Here is a 15,795-nt window from a genome sequence, read left to right as displayed (position 1 = left end):
TAATTATCGATCTTTGTGCATTTTGTTATAATTATCGATCAAGATAGAGAAGTAAGAGTCTTCCCAGACAAGGAAAAACTCAAAGAATATGTTAGAAGAAACCCAGCCCTACAAAAGATCCTTGCTGACCCAGTATGGGCAGAACAACACTCACCAAGCATAAATAAAGAGACCACCATATAGAACAACCTCACCCAGAGGGCAAAAAAAGAGAAAAGCGACCTCAAGATAGCATTGACTTAAACATAGAAAGGCTTGAAAGGCTGCTGAGGTAAGCTTTTAAAAAAAAAAAAAGGCAAAGGGGGCATAGGGAAAAAGCTACGGTATACAAATATTCCTGGTGTGAGGACCAGGTAATATGGCAGGGACCAGACCAAATACAGGGATACACATGGTAGACAACTAAAAAGGAGGTGGGGAAAGTAAAAAAATAATAATAGTAAAGAAAAGGGTAGCAGGGGCACTGGGCACTAACCCACCCAAGGGGAGGGTATTGTTTGTGTCTCCACAGGGAAAGATGCTCCAAGATGTGAATGCAACACGCTGGCGTGGAGTAGGGAATCAGTGGAGAGGTCTGGGGGGCCAGCCCCAACCCCAACTACTAAGGGGACATCTGCCCCTCCCCTCAGAAGAATATATTTCAAAGGATGGCACTGAATCTACAGTTCCAGAAGAGGGACATCTCTGATCAGAGCACACGGGAGCAGATGAAGGGGGAGGAGGAGAGTGGAGCACATCATGGCCCACCAGGCTAGGAGGTCGATGTTCCCAATTAGAACAGTCAGTCCATAGAGAGGACCACATGGCTGGCCCCAATGAGAAATGACGTCCTTCACTGACCCACAGTCCTACAGGTGACAACACCAGAGACACAGTGAGGAAACTGCACTCGATCGGATCCCACCACACCGACGCAAAACATTAAGGGGGTGCAACAGAACAGGAAAGGAATGGAGCGGCAAGGTCCCCAGGGAATGCTGAAGGTGGACTTTGGGGCCAGGGCGTGGTGCCCCAACAGACTGGACTGGAAAACACTCCTAAAGGCCAACAAACGACCCTTAAACTAACTACAAGCTTTTCTTTCTTGTTGTGTTTTGTTTTGGTCATTGGTTTGTTGTTTTGTTGTATATTGTTGCTTGGTTGTGCTCTCTCTTGTTTTTGTGCATGTTACTATCTCCACAGGTCTGTCTAAATAAGATAGGCTGGATGAACAATTGGAGGAGAAAACGGGACCGATAGTTCCGTGGGGACATGGGAGACGGGGAGGTGGGGGGAAAGGTAGTGGTGCTAATAAACCCAGGAACAAGGGAACAATAAGCGATCCAAATCGGTGGTGAGGAGGGTGCGGGGGGCCTAGTTGGGCATGATCAAGGGTAATGTAACTAAGAGGAATTGCTGAAACCCTGGTGGGGACTGAGCATAATAGTGGGACAGGAGGGAAGTCAGAGGAAATAGAGGAAAGAGCTGGGAGGCAGAGGGCATTTATAGAGGTCTAGATAAAGACATGTACATATGCAAATATATTTATACATGAGGACAGGGAAATAGATCTATGTGCATATATTTATTTATAAGGTTAGTATTAAGGTACCAGAGGGACATTGGACCTCCACTCAAGTACTCCCTCAATGCAAGAATACTTTCTTCGATTAAATTGGCATTTTATGATGCTCACCTTCCCAACACAACCACTGAAGACAAAGTGGGTGAACAACTAAATGTGATGAAGAAAGCTGATGGTACCCGGCTATCAAAAGAGATAGCATCTGAGGTCTTCAAGGCTTGAAGGTAAACAAGCGGCCATCTGGCTGAGAAGCAATAAAGCCCACATGGAAGAAGCACACCAGCCTGTGTGACGAGGTGCTGAAGGGATCAGTTATCAGGCATCAAAGAACAAAAAAACATATCATTTTGTGCTCACCTCCCTGATATGACCGCTGAAGACAAATGGGTGCATAAGCAAATGTGGCGAAGAAAGCTGATGGTGTCCGGCTATCAAAAGATAGTGTCTGGGGTCTTAAAGACTTGAAGGTAAACAAGCGACCATCTAGCTCAGAAGCAACAAAGCCCACATGGAAGAAGCCCACCAGCCTGTGGGATCACAAGGTGTCAAAGGATCAGGTATCAGGCATCATCAGAACAAAAATCTTACCTATAGGACAAAACAGAAGTGCCCCTTTGCATTTCTAAGGCTGTAAATATTTATGGAAACAGAAAGTTTACTTAACAGAGTGTCTGCTGGGTTCTAACTGCTGACCTTGTAGCTAATATGTATCCCACTATGACCCCAGAGCTCCTTGACATATAATTTACATATAGTAAAACTTACCATTTTTAGTGAATAGTTCCTTGACTTTTAACAGTCATATGAAGTCTTCCCTAATACAGATACAGAACCTTTTCATCATTCTAAAAAGTTCTGTCCAAAAAATAAATTAAAAAAAATTTTTTTTAAGTTCTGTCAGGCCCCTTTCTAGCAAATCCATGTAACTCTAATCCCCAGTAGTTTATTTTCTGACCCTACAGTTTTGTTTTTTGTTTTTTTGGAGGGGTGCCCCCTATCCTATCACAGCATAAGAATGATATTGATGGGTTGCACAACTGGTTTACGTGCTAGTATGCTAACCTAAAAGTTCGAAGTCCAAGTCCACCCAGATGCATTCATGAAGGCTTGACCATCTTCTTGCAACAGGCACTAAAACCCTTTGGAGTAAAACCCATGGATACACATGAGGACTGCATGAGTCAGAATCAACGTGGTGGCCATTGGTTTTACCGGGTATGTCAAAAAGTACTGCTCCTAGGGTTTCTGTTCACACATGCATGGATTTATTCCAAACAAAACTTATTTAAACTGCAGACAACCTCGTTCAGTAATATATCCGTCTTATAGACTTTAAGAAAAAACAAACCCCATTCAAAACAGACTTTGGGGCATGTGCTGGGTCAGTTCAATTCATGGCAAAGAGGTCAACTCAGAAGGTAACAACAATGACCTTTGGTTTCTGTTTCTTCCAGATTCCAAAGGAGTAATCTTAATAGATTTTTCTCAAGAGACATAAAATGATCATGGAAGCTCATTAGGAAAAGTTTTAAAATAAAAATGGAAAACTGCATTACTGAGAAAAAAGGTCAGAAAAATACAACAAAGGATTTTCCTTCTCATTATGACAGTGCACCTGCTAATTCTTCAAGCACAGCAAGGCTGGCCTGTGAGAATTTTGCTGGGAAATCTTACCCATCCACCCATAAGCCATTAACTTGTCCCTTCAAACTTTTTTTTTTGCGGGGGGAGGGAGAAGAGTTCAACCTTTAATGATACATACACATACTATCAAGTTCAAGGACACTCTTGTGTTTGGTGTGTCACTGGGTCAAAGATGCACACAAAAGGCAGACAGCCATATATACCCTACACCAACTAAGTTACATGGTCACAGAGCAGAAACAGGTGAGCTGGTACACTTAAGTCTCAGTTTCCTGATTGTTAAGCAACACGTTGGGGCTCCTGAAGTTGAAGGGAAAGAAACATCCAGACATCCTGATTCTGGGCACTTAGGGTACATTCCATCATGTCGACCTCCAGCAGCACAGGATGCATCTTCCTCAGAAAATCTTCATCTTGCTCATTTCCCTCCATTGGCTTTTTGGGGAGCTCGACCAGTTTCAAAGTATCGGTCACCTCTTCCACCTTGGGGATCATCTGTACCACGAAGCCCAGGGCTGAACTTCACAAGTTTGAGGTGAATGTTGAGTGGCTTTTAGCCATAGCAGGAAGTCACAGCGCCCTATCCCCTGTACATGGGAACTCAGAAGGTTATGCTCAAACGTTCCCTTTTGTTTCCAAAACTCAATAGGGTGCAATTTCATTCCCTCAGGGATGCCAAAACTGCCATTTTGACATCAGATGGCTCAAAAAGTGCAGGGTTCTTCAGGAAGGGTGGAGAGCAATGGGAGCGCCACCTTCAGAAGCACAGAGACCTAGGCATGGAGAAGTTACGACAACAGAGCAGCTTTCCATTTGATTTGTTTAATAGGTATCTATGATTCTGTAGCAGTGTTTTACTTAGTAGGAAGGTAAGTCTGAGGAATCTCAGATGAAGACTCAGTCAGGGAAAACAGGAGATAATAAAAGTAAAAAGGCTGACTGTAACAAGTGTACAAATGTGTCTGACACGATGGATTGTGGTAAGATCTGTATGAGTTCTCAATAAAATTATTTTTAAAATAAAAAGAAAAGTAAAAAAGCAACTTAAGAATGCCAACATCCACAGGAAGAAGAGAGAGGGGTATGGAGAGGAGGAGGTCTTGGAGGGGAGGGATGAGGCTGAGGGGGCTGAGGCTGAGCAGACAGAGTAGGACACACAGCAGTGCTAGCAGCAGGGTTCAGAGGAGGAAGCATCCAGAGAAGGAAAGAGCTGGAGGCAACACTGGCCACAAGGCCAAAAAGAAGAAACAGAAGGATAGAGACTGGCAGCCTGGGCAGAGTGGGCTCAGGTCTAATGCACCCCTTTCAACAAAGATCCCCTCCCACAGAGGGCACCCAATTCTGGAACACCAACCATGCTGCCGACAAGAGCTGCCGAGGTAAGACAGTAGGTGTGGATCCTTTTGTACTTCTAACCCAGAGATGATCAACTCCAGTGTCTACAGGAGCCAGGTAGCTCAGGGACAGGGGCTGCAATCCTAGAGAGCAGGAATGCAGAGACCCTTTAAAGGGCCATCCCTGCCTCCACTCCAGCTGAATGCTGACAACACAGGCTTTTAAAGAGAAGCTCAAAATATACTTATTTGAAATGTTTAAAAAAAATACCAACATCCAAGCAAAAGAGAGACTAAAAGACAGGAAATACAAAGGTAAGTGGTGCATGGGGCAAAATAGACAACCATCAAAGGGAACACCAAAGTAGATATAAAGGCTAGTAAAACATTTTAATAAGATTGTAAATGGAAGCAATCAATTAATCACTTTGTACCCCTCAGATTAGCAAAAACCATAAAGCTGGATGAGACCAAGGACTGGCAAGGATGCAGATAAACAAGAACCCTCCTGCACTGTTCTTAGGAGGCACATAAAGTAGTTCTCCCTCTTATGGCTGGGCTCCTATTCCTGGGTCCATATTTCAGAGTATTTCTCACAAAAGTTCTTTAAGGATGCACAAGTTACAGTACAATTCACCACCCTATACTTGTGAAGGTAGAAAGGCAATGTCATTACAGAATAAATAGTAAAATACGACAAATGCACACCACAGAATTCTACATTAGACACAAGTTTGTATATACACAACAAAATGAAAATAGCCCCCCAAAATAAACAGGGCAAGGTCTACAGAATAATACAAACCACACACACACACACCACTGCATACTTAAATGATTTATATAATCAAGAGACATTAACAGCAATGAAGTAAGTGGCCCTGAGAAGGGATAATAGAAGTAGGGCTCATCAATGAAAGGGAAAAAAAGAACATGTATGATCTGATGACAGTGCTATCAAGAACTGAGAATAATTAACTTCTTAAACTGTATTTGAGCTCCAAAAGGAAAAAATAACAAATCCCAGAACTAAAGAAAATAAAGTCCTAGACTGTAAGGATCCATAGAGTACCAAAAGAAAGCATATCATCATGGAATTTCTGGGTTTAAAAATAAGATCCTAAAAAGGTTCCAGAAATTGGGGAAGAAATGAAAGATCGCAGACAAGTGACAACTAATTAGAATGGCTCTGACCATCAACAGCAACATCATAAGCTAAAAAATCATCAAGCTATGACCTCAAAATGTTGAGTAAATCTGATTTTTAGCCTACAATCTCAGATCCTAGCAAGCTGACAAAATAAAGCTATGAAAGATCTCAGAAAACTTTTATTGCTAGTGTACTTTCTCCGAAATCTGTTGGAAGATAGACTCCAAGGAAATGAGTAAGCCAAGAAAAAAAAAAAAGACAACCAGGGAAACCAGAAACAAGAGGATCCAAAATGAAATGGAAAAAGGGAATGTGAAGGATGACATAAAGGAAGGTTCCAAGGTAACAGTTGTGAAACAGACCTAAAAAGTAACCAGTCTAGATTATACTAAAATGACAGCTAAATTATGCATAGGAATCTCATAATATAAAAGACCTTCCCCAAAGGAAAAGCATGACCTCTTTGAGAGGGTGAAGATAGAAAATTATTGTACACGATTTGGTTCAGCTGATAATACTTCCACAGGTATAGTATAAACGGTGAATATTGACTTGCCATATACACTCGAGTACAAGCTGACCTGAATATCAGCCGAAGCACCTTATTTTACCACAAAAACTGCATTTAAAAGATGTGCTGAAAAACTCGGCTTATACTCGAGTATATACAGGTAGTTAAATTCGGTGAAGGCTATGTTGGAAGGATAGACCACATAATGTGTCTATGTAACAGATAAGGTGGGTAAAGTATGGAATACTAAGGAATAACTTGTTTAGAGGAGAGTCAACTAATAATGTCAAAATTGATAAAGAAATATCAAAAAACTTTGAAAAAAGAAATAACAGTATGTTATTTATCAAGATGAAGCAAGCACAAGAACAGTCAAAAGAAAATAGAAGCCTTAAGAGTGCCGAGATTGGAGCTAGGGACAGCTTTTTTCATGTTGTCATCTAAAACTGATTTTTAAGGGAAGGGGAATAATGCATGGATTAAGCCCCTGAGGACTCCCCTCTAGCCACTGACCAGAGATGTGAACAGCCTTGCTAACATGCAGAAAGTGGACTGTTGCAGACGCAGTTAACATTTAGCATTCTATCATTTGATCTCCTTTATGATACATTTAAATTTTTCTCATTCTTAATGTTTTCTTTTAAAATCATTTTATTGAGAGCTCTTACCGCTGTTATAACAATCCATCCATCAATTGTATCAAGCATATTTGTACATATGCTGCCATTATTTTCTAAACACTTAATTTCTATTTGAGCCCTTGGTATCAGCTCCTGTTTACCCTGCCTCCCTATTTTCTTTCATGCGATTAAAGTTTTTATCTCTTAGTTTTGTTAGCTTTTTTAATGTTTTTCTGTATATGAAATCCAGGATAGGTAAATCTAGAGACAATTAGATTAATGCTTCCTTGGGTGGTATGTCAGGGGAGGTTGTGGGAGATGGGGAGCTAATAATGAATGTAAGAATACAGAAACTGTTCAATACTGAAAGAAAAAAAATGCCCCAATAAGATGATTTATAGTTTTTTTTTAAAAATGAAAGTGTTCTAAAACTGGTGATTATTGTATTAATACTTTTTTGGTATTAATACTTCTTGATATGACAACTATTGCATTGTTTATGTGAATTATATGCTAATAAAACTGTTGAAGAAAAAAACCTGGTTTTTAATGGAGATCTTGAACATGCTTCAAGCTTTTAGCAAATTAAATGTTCACAGTAACATTTCATGAGGTTAGAACTACATCTACACTGCTAATAAAACCAAACTTTTTAATGTTTGATGGAAGCACAGTACAAACAGCCCTGTTTGAATTCTAGCTCCATCACCTATTCTGTGAACTACAGAGCAAGGCATCTAACTAACCCGCATCTGTGTCTAGCTGCTCAGAGGGTTTCTGCAAGGATCATTAAATGAAAGCACACGGGGCAGTGTTAGATCTATGGTAGTCGCTCAACTGATGGCCATTTGTTCTGAATGCCTTTCTGCCTCCCAGCTACAAACACCTATTCTGACCTCAACCTGCCTTGTTGGTCAGAGTACAGACACCCACAGACAACTCAGCACATATCCTCCCTGTGCCAGAAAAGCAATCATGATGAGTAAGCAGACTGATTGTATATGGACAACAGTATTATTCTTGTTATAAGAGGGAGATTATCCCCATTATCTACATTCTGGATTACTACTTGCTCTCCAAAAATGTACCACTTAGTCGTCTACAACACTAGGTCAAAACCATATTGTCATTCAAATCTGTTTTCTAGTGTTACATTTCAACAAAAAAATAACATCTGTACTTTGCACCAGTCTTCACCTCTGACCTTTCACCACTTGGCTTCAATTTATTTCCAATGCAGACCCTATTTGGTCCCAGTTGGAATGGGACCAACTCCTGCTTCCTATAGCAAGAGGAGTGTGAAATCTGTCCATATCAGCTAACTGAATCCCATTTCCAATGTTTTCTTTGATTATCATGCCTGAATTCATAATACCCTGCCAAGTACAAATAGATCGTAAAATAAAACAAAGACAAAAATAGGATTATCTTTTTCTACAGGTCATCTTTACTTGCATGGTCAAGCTAAGTCTCAGTTGATTTTATACACAATAGTCAAACCAAAAACTAAACTCACTGCAATCAAGTCCATGCCAACTCAATGACTCTATAAAGCAGGGTAGAACTGCCCATGTGGGTTTCTGAAGAATGTAACGCTTTACGGGTACAGAAAGTCTCATCTTTCTCCCAGAGAGTGGCTGGTGGTTTCGAACTGATGATCTTATAGTTAGCAGTCCAAGAAGTCATACATACTTTAAGAACTTTTAAGATTTAAAGGTATAAGCCTCACTAAGCCATCAAGATTTTAATTAACACAATAAGCAGTATGCTAAAACGCTGTGGATTAAAAAGAATAAAAGTGATTCCTGCCCTCAAAAGAAAGAGGAAAGGTAAAAAAGAAAACAATGGAGAAAAACAGTCAAGGAAACAACTGAGCACTATTCCAAGCTATCTGACATAATTTATAACACAGTTGAGGTGAAGGAAAATTACAAAAACTGAGCATAATTCAGTTCTGAGCCTCCTGTCAAAGTGTTCAGAAAAATATTGTTCTTAGGTGCAATCACGCCGATTCCTACATCTCATAACTACACACAACAGAACTAAACACTGCCTGGTCCTAAGTTTGAGCCAACTGGTCCTAAGTTTGAGCCAACTGGCGCAGCTGAGGTGTCTATCTCCTTGAGGGCCGGCCTACCTCTCCTTCAAAGAGAAACAGAATGACTTTAAAACTACCATGTTATATTAAAATGAAGTTATTTGTTTAAAAGCTCTTAATTCATTTCTAGGTTTTTATTTCATAAAGATCATTGAAAAAAATCCATAAAGAGATGTTGTCAAATTCTTATACATCACGTCCAGATAACTGAGTCAAGATACATAACATCAAATCATAGTTCTAGGAAGAAATTCCCATGAGAATTTAAAGCAGCTTTATGCAGACATTGATTTCAAAGAACAGTTTTATTTCAGGCCATTTGGTTCACTTTAAGTTTCATATAAATGTTTAGACTCCCTATTAAGCTATAAGCTCCTCAAGGATTATGCTGTTTCCATGTGAACTTCCCTTGCCATTTAGAATGCTTTAGTTTCTGCTCAATTATAATTGCTAAAATGTCATGCAGTTAATAATTTTTAATATGTTAGTCTTCTCTGCTAAACTAGGGGCAGTGTCTTAATCACCACTTTATCACCATATTCCCATTAATATTAGTTGAATAAATCAAATAAAGGGGAAAAAACACAGTAAGTTTTAAAGCAAAAGAGAAATAGTTCTTCAGATGGAAGTGGCTAGGTTTTAAGGCAGGTTTCATAAAGCTCTGGATGACCTAAGATTGAGTTACTTACTTAGCATGTTTTATCTATTTAACAGAAAAAAATAACATAGACTTAAAGAGAATGTATTTAATAATATAAGCATTAAACATTTTAATGTATGTAAAATATTTAGCATAATACCTTCAAAGGAACTGAATACCCTAAATGTTCATTCCTCTACTTTCTCAAATGTCCTCCATATTAAAAATCATCACAGTGCCTTCCAAGACTACATTATTTCAGGAAAAAAATACGAAATAAAAAAATGAGAAAGCTGGTACCAAGGGCTCAAGTGGAAGGCAAATGCTTTGAAAATGATAATGGCAACAAATGCATACAAGTGTTTGACACACGGATGGAAGTATGGATTGTGATGAGTTGTACGAGCCCCCAATAAAATGATTTAAAAACACACAAGTTAAAAAAAAACACATGATATAAAACTGTTCATTCTTACTCTGTAGAAACTTTCCTGTCTTCGATCTTTAAATGTGGGTGAGGGAGATAGGGAATAACGTCTGGATGAAGGTCAAAATACGACAAGCACGTTAACAAGTTAAGGGGGGAGTGACGTCAGACACACGCCTAGGGGGTGATCACTTAGCCATTCACTAAGAAACGGGGGCTGTGAATTTACCATCCATTTAAGAAAAACATCATGGGAACACTATTTTTAGAAAACGGTTTCCCCATCGTGTCATTCTGAACTTCCAACCCGGGAAATCCATAATTTTGGCATCTTTCACGAAGCACTTCCATTGGACCCGAAAACGTTCCCTCAGCCTTCTCGGGGTCTGATCTTCGCCCGAACGCGGCGCGGCGCTCCCGGAGGGCTGTTATCCCTGCAGTCACCACACCCGTCAGCCGCTTCCCGCCGCGTCGGGATGACAGCTGTACGCGGCCGTCCTTTCCCCGCCCCCCCCCCACGCACACGCACACGCACACTCCCGCAGCCGGCTCCCGCGGGCTGTAACCTGCGAGTTCCCAAGACGGTCCCTTCCGGCAGGCCTCGCCGAGGGTTTCCTACTCGCCGGCCCCGCGCTCTCCCGCCCGCGCGGCCCACGCCCGGCCCGCGCTCGTCACGCCCGCCTCACCCCGCCCGCGGCCTCCGCGCCCCGCGCCGCCGCCCCGCGCCGCCCCGCCCCGCCTCGACCGGCGTTTCTGACGGAGATCGCCCCAGCGCTCCCCACCCCCACCCGCCCGTGTGCCGGCCGCGCGGCCGTTAGGACGGCCGGGCCCGTGACGCACGGCCGCGCCGCCAACGCCCCGGCCCAGGAGCCCGAGCTCGAGACCCGGCCGGCGCACGCCCTCGCCCCTGGGCCTCTCCCGTCCCGCCGGGGACGGCCAGCTCCGCCGGGGGAGGGGGAGGGGCCGCAGCTGCGAGGCCCCAGCACTCACCAGCTCACGGCAACCGATGCCGGTGCCACTGCTGAGGGGAGCTCCTCGGTCGCTCGTCGGCCGGACCTCTTCTGAGCGCAACCCCGGAGAGCCGGCCAGCGCCGCCGCGGTGCTCGCCAGGCCTCGCTCTCCACCGTCGCGCACCGAGCAGCCAGACCCAGATCAGCCGGCGTTCACAGCGCGCCTGCGTGCGGGGGCCGGGCCTCGCGCCTGCGCACGCCACCCCACCGCTCTTCCGCAGAGGCTGCCGGGAAACGTAGTCTTCCAATGGTCGGAACCGACGTCCCGAGCGCCCCTCCCCTTTAACCTCCGCCGGCGTGGAGTATGACACAGAATATTCGCAATCGCGGACATGGGTTGCAGAATCGTGAAGGAGTGACCGAAATGGCACTTCTTGGTATTGCAAAATTTATGTTTACCACCGGTCTTTACCAAGCCTTTCCAGGGCAGATGGAGCCTCACTAGTCGCTCTCTACAGCTAGCCTCTGACATGGCAAGGACCTAATATATGTTTAATGAATGTGTGATGAAATGACTGAAGTCCGAGAGATCATTTAAAAAGGATGAAAAGTGAATACCCTCAAATATAAGGCGTTCACATGCTGTATAGTGGCAAGACGCTCCTGTGCGTTCCTTTTCTAGTTCATTCCTAACCCCAATGCGTGACAATATATGAATAAGAAATTAATGAAACACAAATAATTGTCTCATTAAGCGCTCTCAAATGAAAACTTAGAGCACAAAATAGATTAGATTTAATACAAATCTTTTTGAGGGCGAAAGTAGAAAGAACAGATTCAGAAGAAGAAAGACAAAAGACAAGTTGAGATCATGGAATAGGAAGTTACATAGAAGTACTACCAATCAAATCAATTTAAAACACATGGAAAAGCAAGGAGGGAAAGATAGGTCCTGTTAATAACATAGGTGAGGGAATGAGGAGAGGCCCATGCTATCTGAATCTTGAAGTAGATATTGTCCTGCAGCTCTGCCTGCCATACCAGCTTGCTCACGAATGATGTGTTTACCAGGATCAGACTTGAAGTTTGAGCAAGGGAGTTGAGGAAATGGAAGATGCTTAAGGGAGAGAATTATCTCACTCCATGCACAAGAATAAACTCAAGGTGGATCACAGACCACAAGGTAAAACCCCAAACTGTGGGGGTCATCAATGAGGGAATTGGGACAAACCTGAGAACCTTGGCACAGGGAATACACAGGCTATCGAAAACAGGTAAGGACATAAACACAGAGGAGGCACAAATTGACAAGTGGGATATGCTGAAGATAAAACATATGTACATCAAAAGAATTCACCAAGAGAGTAATAAGAGAGCCCACGGACTGGGAAAACATCTTTAACAATGACACATCAGACAAAGGTCTTATTACTAAAATCTACAATACTCTGCTAGTTTACAATAAGAAAAAAAACTAATAGCCTATTGAGGAGTGGGCAAAAGACTTGAACAGAAGTTTCACAAGTGCAGAAATCTGAATGGCCAATAAACATATGAAAAAATGTTCCAGATCATTAGCAATAAGAGAAATGCAAACTAAAACAATGAGATACCACTTAACACCCTCAAAGATAACCCAATTCAAAAAATCAGAAAGTAATAAGCGTTGGAGGAACTGTGGTAAAATAGGAACTCTCATCCACTGCTGGTGGAACTGTAAGTATGCACAGCCATTATGGAAATAAATTTGGCGATATCTAAAACAAATGGAAATCAAGCTACCATATGACCCAGCAATCCCCCTAGTGAGCATATACCCAGAAGAGGCAAGAAACAAACCACGGCAAGACATCTGTGCGCCAATGTTCATCGTGGTGCAGTTCAACATTGCAAGGAGTTGGAAACAATCTAAATTTCCATCAACAGACGAATGTATTAAAAAGCTGTGGTGCATACATACAATGGAGTACTACGCATCCTTAAAAGGCAGTCATGAAAGCATAAAGGACATCGCCACATGGGAAGAGTTAGACAAAATTATGCTAAACAAAGTAAAGCAAGCACAAAAAGACTGGTACCACATGAATCCACTGAGGTAAACTTCAAAAACAAAAGGGACATAGGGGAAAATCTATTATATGCATACATTCCTGGGGTGAGGTCCAAGCACTATGGCAGGGGTCAGACCCAATCCAGGGATACATATTGCAGCCAACTAAAAAAGAGGGGGAAAGAAAGAAAAGAAGAAGGACATGGGTAGCGGGGCGCAGGGCACTAACCCACCCAAGGGGAGGGTATTGTTTATATCTCCACAGGAGAGAAAGGGGGTGGGGGGAGAAGAGATCTCAACCTGGTGTGCCAAGACCTGAATGAAGCATACCAGCATGAAGGAGCGAACCAATAGAGAGGTCTGTGGGGCCGGCCTCAATCCCAGCTACCTGGACCCCCTCCCCAAAAGAAGGGGTCACTACAGAGGACAGCACTGAAGCTACAGCTCAGGGAGAGGGGCACATTTGCTCAGAGCACACCAGAGCAAACTAAGAGGGAAGGAGAGAGTGGAACAGATCCTGACCCACCAAACCCTGAGGAAGATATTCCTGCTCAGAGCAGCCAATGCACAGAGAGGACCATAAGGCCGGCCACACCCAAGACATGATGTGCCTCACTGACCCATAGTGCTACAGGGGACAACTCTGGAGACACAGTGTGGGAATTGTGCCCAATCGGACCCCACCACACCGGGCGTGCAACAGAGCAGCAAGGTAAGCAAAGCAATGAAGTCCCCAAGAAATCCCAAAAATAGATTGGGGGTAGGGTATAGCACCTCATCAGACTCAACCGGAAAACACTCCTAAAGGTCAACAAACAGACCTGGAACTATTTATAGGCCTTTTTTGTCATTTTTTTTGTTGTCTTATTTTTATGTTGGTTAATGTTTTTGCATGTCTATCTAGAGAAGATAGATGGGATAAACAATCCCAAGGAGAAAACAATGGGACCTACAGTTCCAGGTGGACATGGGAGAGGGGGAGGCAGGGGAAAGAAAAGGAGGAGCCAACAAACCCAGGGACAAGGGAACAACAAGTGATCTAAAATTGATGGCAAGGAGGGCATAGGATGCCTGGTGGGACTTGATCAAGTGCAATGTAACCAAGAGGAATTAATGAAAGTCAAATGAGGGTCAAACATGAAAGTGGGAGAAGAGGAAAGTAAAAGGAAATAGAGGACAGAACTAGGAGGCAGAGAATATTTATAGAGGTCTAAATACAGGCATGTACATATGTAAATATATTTATGTAACTGCCACGTAAGCCTTCCTCCAATCTTGTTGCCACATTCTTCACATAGTTCAGCTTCTCTAATTTTTTGCTCAGTATACACACTGAGTAAGTGAGAGGATACAACCTTGACACACCCTTTTCTGATTTTACACCATGCAGTCCTCCTTTTTTCTTTTCAAATGACTGCTTCTTGGTCCATGTCTGGGTTCGGCATGAGGACAATGAAATGTTCTGGAATCCCCATTCTTTTCAATGTCATCTATAGGTTGCGATGATCTACACCGTTGAATGTCTTTGTCGAGTTGACAGACACACATAAGCATCTTAACGGTGCTCTCTTCTTTAAGCCAAGGCATATCTGATGCCAGCAATTTTATCACTGATTCCTTTTCTGAATCGGGCCTGAATTTCTGTCAGCTCCGTCAACGTACTGCTCCAACCATTGTTGAATGATCTTGAACAAAAGGTTGCTTGTATGTGATATTAATGATCTCATTTGATAATTCTGCAGTGTGTGGAATATGGATGTATTCCAGTCAATTCACCAGGTAACTGTCTTCCACATTTTTCAGTGTTTCCAGGGCTTTTCCATCTTGTTGAAACATTTCAATTGGTATGCTGTCAATTCCTGAAGCCTTGTTTGTTTGGTTCGGTTTTTGCTAATGCCTTCAGTACCATTGATTCATGATCCTATGATACTTCTTGGAACAGTTGATTGCAAACCAATTCTTTTTAGTAAAATGATTCAGTGTTTTCCTTCTATCTTCTTTTGATGCTTCTGCATCTGTCAATATTTTGCCTGTAGACTCCTTCAATATTGAAACTTCAGGCTTTAATTTTTTTCTACACTTCTTTTTTATTATTATTAAAAGATCATCTTATTAGGGCTCTTACAACTCTTATAATAATCCATACCTCAATTATATCAAGCATATTTGTACATATGTTGCCATCATTAATTTCTAGACAATTACTTTCTATTGAGCTCTCTTCTCACCCCCCTCATGACCCCTTGATAAATTATAAATTATTATTTTCATATCTTACACTGACCTCTGTATCCCTTCCCCCATGGTTTCTACTGTTTGTCCTCCTGGAGGGAGTGTGGTTGTGTGTCAATCATTGGCATAAAGTTCCCCCTTCTTCCCCTCCTCTCCCCACCTTCCCCCTCCACTTCTGGTATCAGTATTCCCATTCCTGTTCCTGGATTCCGAGTGTCGAAAGCTCTTATCTTTTATCTGCCCCTGTTCACATGCTCCAGTCTAACCTGCAATGAAAGGAAGTACTGGGGTCTTGACAGTGGGAGTGAGGAAGCCTCAAGGAACCAGAGGAATATTGTGTGTTCATCAATTCTTTCAGGTTAAATTTTTCTAACTCTAGATCTTTTCACCATAATGCTTTGTCTTCTCAGATTTGAAATTTTCTATTCATTTACTTTACTTCATCATTTATTCCATTTGCTTTAGTTACTTTTTAAAAAACAGATTTTATTGGGGGCTCTTACAACTCTTGTTACAATCCATAGCTCAATTATATCAGACATATTTGTACATTTGTTGCCATCGTTCATTTCAAG

General features: G+C 42.3%; 1 protein-coding gene across 1 annotated transcript in view; it reads right to left on the bottom strand.

Moving 5' to 3' along the window:
• Positions 1-11,165, bottom strand: part of KPNA1 (karyopherin subunit alpha 1) — a 73,368-nt gene extending 62,203 nt beyond the window's left edge. Inside the window, exon 1 of the mRNA XM_075556333.1 lies at positions 10,979-11,165. The gene's annotated coding sequence lies outside the window, so the exon portion shown is untranslated. The remainder of the gene's footprint in view (positions 1-10,978) is intronic.
• Positions 11,166-15,795: the final 4,630 nt, after the last annotated feature.

The sequence above is a fragment of the Tenrec ecaudatus genome, chromosome 8, assembly GCF_050624435.1.
Source record: "Tenrec ecaudatus isolate mTenEca1 chromosome 8, mTenEca1.hap1, whole genome shotgun sequence".
Taxonomy (NCBI): Eukaryota; Metazoa; Chordata; class Mammalia; order Afrosoricida; family Tenrecidae; genus Tenrec; species Tenrec ecaudatus.
This window is presented reverse-complemented; position numbering and strand designations above follow the sequence as displayed.